This window comes from Dipteris shenzhenensis, chromosome 21 (assembly GCF_047967505.1).
Source record: "Dipteris shenzhenensis isolate YYH24624 ecotype China chromosome 21, Dip_SZ_1.0, whole genome shotgun sequence".
Lineage (NCBI taxonomy): Eukaryota > Viridiplantae > Streptophyta > Polypodiopsida > Gleicheniales > Dipteridaceae > Dipteris > Dipteris shenzhenensis.
In genome coordinates, this window is record NC_141616.1 from 20214082 (window position 1) to 20226959 (window position 12878).

The window sequence follows — 12878 nt, forward strand, 5'->3', positions numbered from 1 at the left end:
TGTAGGGCCAGTCCACTACACCGAGCGGGACATACTTTTTCAGGTAAGTGCTTCCTCTTTTTTCCATTTATTATTTTTGTTATTTGCATTGCAAAACTCGAACCATTGCTAAGGCTACCGAGAGGGCAAGCCAAAAAGTTCAAGAAGCACCACCTAAGTGCGCTCCATCGTCTAAACATCTAGGACGTGTCATGTCGTAGCTACTGTGTGGGGCTTTGTACAAGCTAGGTCAACAAAGGGCGATGGTGGCTAGTCAACAAATTCTTCGTCCTCCGTTCCTTCGCCTCTGACAATGCACAGCTTCTTATGCACCTTGGATGCTATTATTTTGGGGGTCCTTGCGCAGTCTTGCCAACTCCCATTACCACCTTGAGCACCGCGTCTGTCTCCTTGCTTGGGGGTCAATGTTCCTTATTACTCTAATCTCTCATAATGTGGGGGGAAAATGAATGGAGGGGTGTATTATATGTTCCTCCCTCCCGTTTATTTCTACGCGCCTTGGGGAGTAGGAGGGGATATTTGGTGTTCGTCTTCAATGGTCCCTCCCTTCAAAAATCTATCCTTGGGGCTCGAGGATCTGTGCTCTAGAGCTGCACCATAATCTGCATTCAATGCATTCGGCATGCGAGGTAGTGCTCCATAGTGGAGGATTGTGCCCATTACACCACTCAAGCCACTCATGAAGTTCTTGGGCCTCATGGTGTAAGGCTACGATTAATTGGGTTGCTTGCCCCATGGGTACCCATATTGACTTCTTTGCTATAGTCCTCGTTAAGGGCATATTTTGGTTTAGTGAATGGCATCAACCAATGAAAAAATGATGGCTAGTCGAACCAGAGCGATATTTCTCGTATGTGTCCTCCTAAGGTTGCTATCTTCCAGTGGATGGCTACTATTTGGGAGAAATTCTTCTTTCGTTATCTAAAATGATTACCTCTTTTTGTATCCTTTTAGTTCCACAATGTTCGTGTAGGTACATAGGTCATTAGTTAATCCCATACATTATTTGGTCCTCAATGTATGCCTTTGGCCCCATCAATGTTGGGTTGGTGTGTATCACTAATGGGGGTCACGCCCCTTTTGGTAGTAAGTGTGTGTGCATGTATGACACATTAAAGGCTCTTGATAAATCAAGGTACTATACATTGTAGTTTCACATGGGGTCCACCCTAAGGAGACCCTGGTTTCTCATTTTCCTTTAGTTCCGGAGAAAGGGGAGGAAGGTGTGTGTGTGTGTGTGTGTGTGTGTGTGAGAGAGAGAGAGAGAGAGAGAGAGAATGGAAGGCTGGAGGTGGGATGGGTGGAAAGGAGGTGGAAAAGAGAGAGAGAAATGGAGGGGTGGAATGGAAATGGTAGGGGAGGTTTAATTGTGTCACGTGACCATACATTTCTTTACATAGAGTCAAACTTTCTTTCAAATCAAGTCAAGGATTCATGAGGCGATTCATTCAGTCTTTAAGCACCATGGATCTCTCTATCATATGAAGTTAACTCTCTTTGTCACATGAGTTTGCCCTATAAATTTAAACTATAAATCAAGATTAGAAGACATATTGCAAAAAAATATGAAATTTATGAGAAATGATGTCGCTATATAGCGACACTGTGAGCTAAAACTCGAAACCCCGCGACGCGGCGCTTTCTTTAGCATCTCTATTGTGGGAAAAGTAATCTCTCCTCCCACCTCATATTCGACAACCTCGCTTTCCTCCTCTCTATTCTCCACTCCTCACCACTACTCAACCCTCTCCGAACACTTGTGCTTCCTCTCCACCCTTCTCCCTCTTTGCTTGTGTGAAAATAAGTTTTTCAAGAAGTCTCTTTGAGCAATGTAGGTTCATTTTTTGTGAGATTTCATTTTGTGAGTGTTGAAGCATGTTTCTCCTTGTATTGCTAAGGCTATGTGCTAGTTTTCATGCTTGATTTTCAAGGGTTAAAGACAAAAAACGAGATTTTGTAAATGAAAGAAGACTCACCTCTTCTAGTCTTTTTTGTATTTCTCTTCCTCCTCTTTCTCCTTGTCTCCTCAATCTAATCCCTTTGAGAAGTTGCTTCTTTAAACTCCTCCTTCCTCTAACTAGTTATTTGAAAAAATGGTATGTTTCCTCTCTTTTGTAGGACCAATCCACAAAACACTGAGCAGGACTATTCCAGGTAAGAAAGTGCTTCCTCTTTTTTCCTCTTGTTATTTTTGTTATTTGCATTGGCCTGCAGCTAGTGCCTTAAGTGCTAGCTGCAGTGATGGGTGTAGGAATCCTCTCTTTCCCTATTCCCTCTTCTTTCCCTCTTTTCTCCTCTTTCTTGTCTTCTTTTTCCCTCTTCTTTTTCCCCTCTTTCAATCTCTTTTCCCCTCTTCTTTTTCCCCCTCTTTCAATCTCTTTTTCCATCCTTTCCTTCTCTTCTTTTTTTCCTATTTCAATCTCTTTTCCCCTCTTCTTTTTGTTCAATATCAATGCTCCACTCTCGTGTAACTACGTGGGAACCAGCTAACTCTACTTGTAAGCCCCCCATATGAGGAGAAGGCATTTGAGTGGCTCGATTATGGTCCTGGTTTGGACACCAGATGGGGGCCATGTGTGGCCTGATGGCTAGATGGCTTCAGATAGAGTTGGCAAGTGTGGGAAGGCATCCCATGACTAATCGCACTGAGGGTAGATGGAGCATTTCTCGGGGTAGCCCCACTCTCGGGCTGCGAGGCCCGTTTGGAGCCCTAGATGATCCTGGATGGCTCTGGGCCAAACGGAGACCGTAGGTTAGTTGCTCTATTCTGCGCCACAGTTCTAACGTGTGGTCAGTGGCCTATTTCGAGATCCCAGTCGGCCGTTTTGGGCCGACTGGGTCGGTCTCCCAATTGGGTCTAACCAACTATGACTAGTGGCTATATAAGAGCAAGCCTGTGAAGCCTATCATTATCACTGGCTATAGAAACCTTGATTCCTTAGCATCCATCCTCTGTCCTCTACTGTTTTCAACATGCCATTGAAGCTTCTCACATAGGAGCGCACGGTTGGTGCTGCCTCCCAGCCGTGCGCTCCTATGTGAGAAGCTTCAATGGCATGTTGAAAACAGTAGAGGACAGAGGCTGGATGCTAAGGAATCATGGTTTCTATAGCCAGTGATAATGATGAGCTTCACAAGCTTGCTCTTATATAGCCACTAGTCGTAGTCGGTTAGACCCAATTGGGAGACCGACCCAATCGGCCAAAAACGGCCGACTGGAGGGCGATCTCGAAATAGGCCACCGACCACACGTTAGAACCGTGGCGTAGAATAGAGCAACTAACCTACGGTCTCCGTTCGGCCCAGAGCCATCCAAGATCATCTAGTGCTCCAAACGGGCCTCGTAGCCTCTGTCCTCTACTATTTTCAACACGCCATTGAAGCTTCTCACATAGGAGCGCACGGCTGGGAGGTAGCACCATCTGCTTTTCTCTCTTGCATACGAGATCCTATTATCTGTTGAGCACAGACGTTGTATTGTTTTCTTACCGTCCCAAGTGACCTGCCTAGCGGCTCGGAGGAGGAAAGTACCTTGGATAGGAATGTAGAGTAGTAGACCTCCTCCACTATTTTGGCATTTTTGGAGAATATCTTTTTTGGAGACAGATTTTGCTTAAGCATACTTTTGGAGACAGATTTTACGCTCTCTTTTTGTATATGAGAACTCTTGTTTAACAATAGCATTGTTTGCGATTTTTTTAATATATGAAAACCTTCTTGGATTCCACTTGTCTTTCATAAATATTTGTCCTTTCAAAATTGGCTTTTCATAATTGTATTAAGTAAATAATTGTCCTTTCTGTGTTGATGTCCTTTCATAATTGTCTTAAGTAATTAGTTGTCACAGTTTTATTAGATTGAATTTGAGTTTCAATTTCATAATTGTCTTAAGTAATTAATTGTCTTTCTGATGAAACCCCTCGTAGGAGGAGACATCATGATCTGTACTCTCCAAAGGACTTTGATTCAACTCAACTGACTCCTTAGGGGCCTACCCCTGCGACGACTACCCTTGGTCCGACTCCTCTCGTGCCTTGAGTGATGCAGAGGCAATGAGATTCTTCTCTCTACTATCCCAAAGGACCTCATTTATTCCCTCTCCTACATCGACAACTAGACCTACATGACAACCGTCCCCCTCTAGCCCCTTTGACTGAGGGGTCATCACTTGGGTGTACACATCATAAGAGAAGGAAGAGTAGTAAGGGTCAATGCTACTGTGGTTACTCAGGGGATGTAGACGAGTCAACACACTCACATCCCTACAGGTCTCCACTTGGTCATAAGACCTAGTACCAGTCAGGTCCCTTGCCCTCTCCCACTCCCACTCACTCTACTACTCCTCACTCCATAAGTGGTCACAGTACCACCCCTCGCTCTAGCTCTGCTACTGCCACTCCCATGACTCCTCCTTTCTCGCCTGAGGACCTATACTATGAAGTCACTAGGGGTGGAGAGATAATAGAAAATAAAAAGGGCTCAGAAGTGCTGGCCACCATGAGGCGGTTGATGAGCCACCACTTCAAGAGCGGCATAGCTATTGACTAGCAGTACCAGGATGACGAAAACAAGAAGGAATTCATCAAGGAATCGAAAAGACAATACCCTAATCCCCCAAATTGGGAGTTCAATGAGGATTACATGCGAGCGGCAAGAGCGCATGTTTGCTGTCTTGAAGCATCGTAGGTCAATCTTGCAAACTTTCATTACAAAGGGGAAGCCTACTAAACCCAGCTAGGTAGACAAGGCAGATTGGAAGTTTTTGAAGGAGTACAAGGACCAACCCCAAAAGTTCGACTGTCAGAGGAGGGTTACGAGGAGATGCTTGGACACCATAGCTACTTCGCATCTCGGTAGTGGTGGCGGGGATGGGTCGCATTCAAGGCATGGGTGGCGAGGACGAGCAGCATGGGTGGCAAGTCTACTTCTTCTCATTTAAGTTATTGTTCTATTTGTTTTATTACATATTGCATGCACTTTATCTAACTCTCATAATTTGGGCCCACAAACAAAGAGACGAGATGCATATTCCGCATAGGAGCAAAGCCGTGGTTTATTGAGATGGAGGCATAGGAGTGATAGTTAATTGGGCTGAGGTGGTGGCTGCTTGCTCAGTATAAGTCTACTCCTACTTGGTAATCTCACTTTTAGAATTGTTTTATTCTTTAAGTTCCAATCTAATTTCCAATTAGTATGGTTTCACTCTTAGGGTGCAATCTCAAATGTCCCATCAGCGGAGGTGAGCAGTGATGACAAGGAGGCAGGTCTTGAGGGATTTGGCTTACACAGCTTCGATGAGGGGGCCATGGATGAGGCGTAGCTCACGAGGGCCAAGGATCAGGCCAGCACGACCACGTCGATGACGACAACAATGATTCAGATGAGCAGTAGTAGTAGTAGTATTAGTAGTAGTTTGTATATACTTCGGCATGTATATTCTTTTGTATGTCAGGTCGTTTGAGCGATTTTGTATCACCCTTTTTTAAAGGGAAATTTTGTAACAAACAAGGTTGTATATACTTCGGCATGTATATGCTTATGTCTCTCGGCTCATTTGAGTGATTTTGTATCACCCCTTTCACAAGGGAAATTTTGAAACAAACAAGGTTTGAGAGTTTTATCTCACCCGTGTGCTTGTAAACATTCTTTTGTAATGCAAAAAAAAAAAACATTAGTGGGGTAAAACAAGGCTTGTTGTGGCCCTATTTAGCCCCACTAATGTTTTTTTGAAGTTCTGTTAAGGATCACTATATAGCGACACTTTACCAGTGTCACTATATAGTGGCCTTAACCAAAGTTGCTATATAGTGACGCTTATATAGCGACACATCTTTTTTAACATTAATAGTGACTTAAATAGCGATTTTTGTGCTCATAATTTTTTTTTAAAAAGTGTAAAAAAGGTCGGTATTTCCATCAAAAAAGGGCCTGTGCCTTGTAGTGATGCCAACCGGTAACAAGTCGCATATAGATGTAAACTATATATTATAAAATTTAGTCTATAGACTATTACTCGGTAGAGAGAAATACTTGACTTAGACTAGTTGTGACTCTCCTATGCCAACCAATAACAACCCGTTGAAATTCTAGCTAGTTGTGTAGCTCGCAATTGCTAGAGTTGACATTAACCCTCAAATTACACACTAGAGATCCGATGGACCATAATTGTTTACTAAGATATAGTTGTTGTTATATTATCATGTACGTTACAATATAATCTATAAATTTCATGGGTTGTATCTTCTTTAAACATGAAATCATAAAAACTTTTAGGGTTTTTGGTATTGTATTTCAATAATCAGAAATTAAAGTTATTTTAGGTGTCTACAAAGATTTTAGAAAAATGTAAATTTTCTTTAAAAAGAATGGACAATATGTGTAGAATAGTTACTATAGTTACATTTTAACATACCTAGAGGCGTCTTCTTTACTCTGTAGATATGAATAAACTTTTTTATATTTCTTCAATGTGAAGGTTAAAAAGCAATCATGATAAGTGTAGATGTAAATATAGTTAGCTACTATTGCAATAGCTTGTGTGAAATATAGATATTCATATATAGAGCATGATGTTGCAAATGATCATAGTGTAGAGGATGCTTGCTTGAGAAAGAGCAAGATGTGGAAAAAGGCCATTTTCCATCCCATGCATATTTCCATAGGTAGATTACCACATCTATAATCATCCAATTATCTGGGGAGACTAAAAGAGATTGTTGCTACCATCTTGCAAGTTGTGATCCATACAAATTAAGATCCCAAGGTAGAAAATAGTATATCATGTGAAGATCCTAAAGTTGTAGGTGAATGATCTTAAGACATGTATCCAAATACAACTATTTTAATGGAATGTAGCAATGGTCTGAAGTTTGGAAATTCCAAATCAAATGTTGATTGTTGATCTCCTACATGTCTTTTTTTGTAATAAATAGAAAGTATGAAATTCTAACATTCATATACAAGAATAACATTACAAATGATCATAGTGCAGATAGATACTTACTCGAGAAAGAGAGGGATGTGGGAAAATGAAATTTTGACAAAATATGGAATCAATTACGATGAAAGCACATAGCACTACTTCTACAACTAATCTAAGTTCTCCACGTCCTCGCTCCCTTCTGAGCTCCCTTCTCCGCCTCCTTCTTCCTCGTCTTCTTTCTCATATTCTTGTACAGGGGCCTGTAAACAAGGGACAACATATATCAATGTATGAAAAATCAAATCTTTACTTATAATATTGACATTATTTAATTACTTTCAAATACCTCGGGGGGCGCTCCAGCAGCCCGGAGATACTGCTCCTCAGAAGTCAACCCATCATTATAGAAGTGCCTCCATGTATCTCCTCTGTGATGGTGGTGGTGGTAGGCTGTCTCGACAGGAGTAGGGTACCTGCCCACGATATCAAGCTGCAAGATGACACAATTTGCGGAGGGGTTAGTACAAAGAAACAACCTCCTAATAAACTAAAACAATATAATTTGAGATCGATACTTACAAATTGGACCTCCCATGATTCAACACCCCTTGCTCCAAAATGCACGCTTCCATATTGCTCCATTTGGATCCTTCATGCCTCCACGTGCTGCAGACTGGGCTCCTCCCTCGTTGACTTCATTGCTTTTGTCTACTCACGCTTGTGAGCGGTGTGGGGTGGGCCCCTTGGTAGTTGACCTCCCTCGATCCTAGCAAGCTCCACTAGTGCCTGCCTCTTAAGCAAAGATCTTTTATTACCAAGTATCGTAAAAATCTTTGACTTGGCCCATTTATCTGTGAACTATACATTGGGGGGTTAGGATACCTAGAGCGAATAGTAGCAAGGGTCTCATCAGCCAACCTCTTTGGATGGTCTTTGTAGTGAATAAAGCAATCTCTGTAATTGTTAGCAATTATAGAGCGCATGAAGGCCATGATGTCCTTCCCCCGTGCATCCATCAAGATGCTTCCTGTCTGAGTGATGTCATAGTAGATCGTACCATCACCCAGAGGCACGTCTAAATCATCTCAATCATCATCGTCCCCATCACCACCCCTCCCAAAGCACTGTGCCATGCATCCCCCATTGCTCTCCCTACTACTATGCCTGCTATTATGTCGTGTCGAGCTAGTACGCTAGCCACTCATAGCTGGAGAAGCGACTCTCAACTACACGAGACTACGTGGACCACTCATAGCTAGAGAACCGAGTCTCGACTGCATAAGAGTATGCCGATGGCTCTGCGAGGTAGAAGGGCCTGCTGACGGCATGGGGGAAGGGGCATAGGATGGCATGGGGGAAGGGGCTCGGCTGTGTAGCCGGTTAGGCTGTGTTGACTCCGCTAGGGTAATCTCAACTAGTGTGGGGTTGGGGTGGTTTGGAGTCTGTAGTGCTGACTCCTAGGGGGTGTTTAGAGTACCTGTCATGTAGCCATATAACTCCCTAGGACTGGGAGGGTGCCCCAAAAGGTTATATAACTCCCGAAAGATGGTCTCTCGAAGATCAGGTGAGCCTGAAGAGCTTCCTGGCCACATGATGAATTGGAAAAAAGAAAAAAAGAAGATTACTGATGAGCTGAGAAGAGAAAAAGAAGAGAAAAAGAGAGAAAAAGAGAGAAGGAAAGAGAGTAGAAAAGAGAGGAAAAGTGGGGATAAAAGAGAGGAGAAAGGAGAGGAAAAGAGAGGAGAAAAAGAGAGAAAAAGTGAGGATAAAAGAGAGGAGAAAGGAGAGGAAAAGAGAGGAGAAAAAGAGAGAAAAAGTGGGGATAAAAGAGAGGAGGAAGGAGAGGAAAAGAGAGGAGAAAAAAAGAGAGGAGATAAGAGAGAAAAATTACCACGAAAAGAGAGGGAAAGAGAGGATAAAAGAGAGAAGGGAAGAGAGGAGAAAGGAGAGGAAAAGAGAGGAGAAAAAACGAGAGAAAAAGAGAGGAGATAAGAGAGAAAAGGAGGGACAAAAAGAGAAGGAAAGAGAGGATAAAAGAGAGAAGGAAAAAGAGAGGAAAATATAGAGTGCAATCCCTTTTTTCAATCATGCTTTCCCTTCCCATCATTCATGCAATCCCCTTCTTCAATCATGCAATCCCTTTCCATCATTCATGCAATCCCTTTTTTCATTCATGCAATCACTTATTTCCATCATTCAATATGCAATCCTTTTCTTGGAAGTGGAAATGGAAAGGGATAGGGAAGAGGAAAGAGAAAGGAAAGGGAAGGGAAGGGAAGGGAAGAGAAGGGAAGGCCAGGCTAGGGAAAAATAACAAAGCGCGTCTATCTTCACGTATAACAGTGCGTTTATAGATGCAGCTATTTGTTTCCAAAAATAGAGTAGGCGTGTCTATAGATGCGCTCTTAGATGCGCTTTTAGATGCACTCTCAGATGCGTCTATAGACGCGCTCCGATAAACGAACTTTTCTAAAAACTCAAAAAGGACATGTGCCCGACACAAAAGCACAACACTAGTACCAAAAACATTCGTTTCTTAGATACGACAAAGGACGAATCCAAAGAGAGCAACTTTCAAAGAAGATCAACCGTAAAGAGACTTACCTGGGATAGAGGTATGGAAGCTTCTTGTCCTTCTTCAAAGCTGCTTCTCTTTCTTCTCTTCCTTGTTCACCCTCTTCTCTTGTGTGCTTGGAGATGATTGTGTAAGCTTAAAGATAAGTGTGGGTGCCTAAAGATAAGTGTGGATGCTCGGAACTGTCTGTTAATAGCAAAGCAAGCCACGTCATGCTAAAAGTATGTGAAGAAAAGCAAGCGCGCTAAAAGTAGTTTTGAAAACCGTGGCTATAAGTGCGTCTAATTGTGCATCTATATATGCATCTAAATGCGTGTTTAATTGCACGTCTATAACACAGAGCAGACGTGGTTTTAGACGTGCCTATAGACGTGTACCACATAACAGGCAGACGCAGTATTGGATGTACCACAAAGTTTTAAGATTAAATATTTCATACTTGTAAGAGCAAATTTTTTGGGTTGTTTATTTGTAGGATGTCTTCATCTTCAACAAGTAGCTCCAGTGAGGATGAATCCCTCTGTATCCACCATCGCGAAATGTGGTTGGAGCAAAAAATCAAATGTATGTGTAATTGATGTCGAGGATATGTATGGTGCAAGTGTACGTAGCATTGTGGGTGATACACAATCTGAACTTGTGATTGATGGTTGCAAGGTCAATGACATAGATGGCAAGTTGCTCGAGTGTGTATATGGAAATGGGACAATGTAGTAATGTGTCCCATCCACATTCGTGTGCACGAGTATAGTAGTAATCACTGGGAAACTCTTTCAAAGCACAAGACATTGAGAAGGGGTTGAGAAGGCATAGCAAGATGTTTTTGAGGCTCTCTCGAACTGGTTATGCTTTAAGCATATTGCAAAGCCTGCATTGGAAAAAGGCCATGGCTTCCTTCAATCCATGTGCAGTTGTGTACTTTTCCTTCCACGTGCCATCATCATAAAATCTAGATTACATCAAATAGTTAATGACCTTTGCATGTCGAGGCTGGCCGTGTGGCTAGTGTAAGACGTGAAAATGAAATGATTCACAAACCAGTCAGATTAACCAATGAAAACCTAGACAATACATGCTCGAAAGTTCATAGCAATATGTAATTGTGTTTGGCAAATGCACGAACAATCCCCACTTTTATAATGAAGGCTTCATATTTTAAACCTCTAAAGGTAAGTAATTATGCACATATAAAGCTCCAATAAAGTTTTCCCAATGCCTCATGAGATGGTATTTAAAGTTTTCCCAATGCTTGTTGAGGTTTATTTTTAAGCATCTTAAGGGCCCCTCCAATATAAAAGAATTAAACCAAGTGTCACCACCTCATTATTTTATTTCCTTTTAGCCTATATATAATACATGGATACATGTTTTCATAATTTAATTTTTATGTTTTGTTAGTTTAGTGGCATACATCAACTTTTATATAACCATTAGTTTGGTGGCATACATCAACTTTTATATAACCATTAAGTTAAATCGATTTCCCATCATCTTAAGATATTCTAGGGAAGATATTTTATTGTGATAGCTTTGTAGTACATCAGGGTTTGGTTTGTAAAGGACACATACTTTTGAATTGTTATTTGATTGAAGGTAGTAGAAACTTATTTTCCTATAAGGTCGTTGAGAAACTTATCAACGCTCTTTTCCTTTTGATTGGAATAGACTCAAAATGTGGAGACAACTTGTCCGCAGGAAAGCCAAATGGTAACAAGATTCTCCTTTAATCATAGGAGAGCTTTCCATGGCTAAACAGCCTTGGAAACTCAAACCTTTCCATGGCGACTTCCATTAAAAAGACACGGTATGAAGAATTTACTTTAATCTATTTGCAGTCAAGATGTGGGGGGCTTTAGTTGATGCAGTTGTGGGGCTTGTCCTCTTCGTCCCTTTCTGGTTGAACCCACAAGCCTTTGTCGTTCTTCAGCAGCCCCTTGTTCGCCTCTTGCCACCAGGACGACGGAATAAGCTGCTCGTCCACCAGCAACCCAGTATATTTGTTTACAAGAGCAGGATCTCTACCGTGAGAAATGAAATCATGTCGCTTCGGACCGTTGTAGCCGTCCACTAAGTGCAAATATGTCTCCAGATTATGCAGGTAATGAAGGTTCCTCGTGCGCCTCAAGAATGGCGAGCGCTTGTTGTCTACCAAAACCTCCTTGCCCACGTGAAAATACGTCCATGGAAAGCATTCGAGGAGTCGACTTAGCACTCCCCCCGTTTCGTTACTGATGAAGCCTGGGACTTTGGGTACGATATCGTGTTTGTTTACGACGCGCAGAATCTTGACGTGCAGCTCTTTGCACTTGAGTCTGAATGCCCAGTTCCCGACTCGAGGACAACCGAAAGTGAAGGCAGCTATTGGTATGACTTTGGAAGCGGCGTCATCAGAGTCGGTTGAACGGTTGATGCCCGCTTGTGCGATATCGTATGCGCTTAAGGTAGCCAACGCGCCTCCTAGACTGTGGCCTGTAATGGTGATGCTCAGTTCCTCGCCTTTGTAGAGGTCGAGGAGCCTTCTTAGCTCCAGCAGAAGCTGCTCTCTAGAGCTCGAATGGCTGTACGTGGATCCCTCGATCCTGGACGTGTAAAGGCTGAGAAAGCCCTGTTCGACTTTGACAGCGTGGGAGATGCTTTTCTTCGCAGTTTCATTTTGTAAGCCTGCAGTCACTAGAACATCTCGGAAGTCTTGGGCCCATTCCGCAGAAGTTTTTGTGCCTCTCCAGCACACCAAAATGTCGCGCCTTCCCAGCCTCCGGATTTCAGCAGGAGATGTGCATACCGCTACATAGCCTATCCAATTGGACTGGTTGCTCCATTTCTCTTTCGAGGTGGGGAAAAGCATGGCTCCCAGGATTGGGAACTGTGATGTGGCGTACAGGTATTTGGTCACATCGTAACCGCAGTCCCTCATACCCACCACCTTGAGTAGCTTTTTCTTGTTGAACTTGCAGCTTCCACAGTATTTGGACCATGGATCAGAGTCGAAGCTATCATAACAAACTTGGGTGAACTCTCCATATCTAATGATTTCTGCTCTCAAGCTCTTGTCCATGGGATCGAGCAAGCCTGCCCAGTGGGACGCTCCTTGAATTTCCTTCCATGTGAGAGCAATATTATTATCCGGTTGCTGTTTTTTGGAGGATGATTCCATATGCTCAGCAACGTGTTGAACACGGAAATGCTCCGTCGATGCGTGAGATGAAAAGGGCTGTCGGAACCGATCTGGAGCCAACGAGTTAGGCTGGATTCGTTTTGGTATTGAAAGGTAATGGGCTATAGTTGCGAGGCTGCAGGGACTTCTGGGATATTCTGTAAGAAGGCTCTTTTTATATAGTGCTGAATGCATGCAGGAGATCGTGTTAGAACATTGACCACGCT

General features: G+C 42.7%; 1 pseudogene; it reads right to left on the bottom strand.

Moving 5' to 3' along the window:
• Positions 1 to 11349: 11349 nt before the first annotated feature.
• Positions 11350 to 12662, bottom strand: LOC147888609 (phospholipase A1-Igamma1, chloroplastic pseudogene; annotated as a pseudogene).
• Between the last annotated feature and the right edge of the window lie 216 nt (positions 12663 to 12878).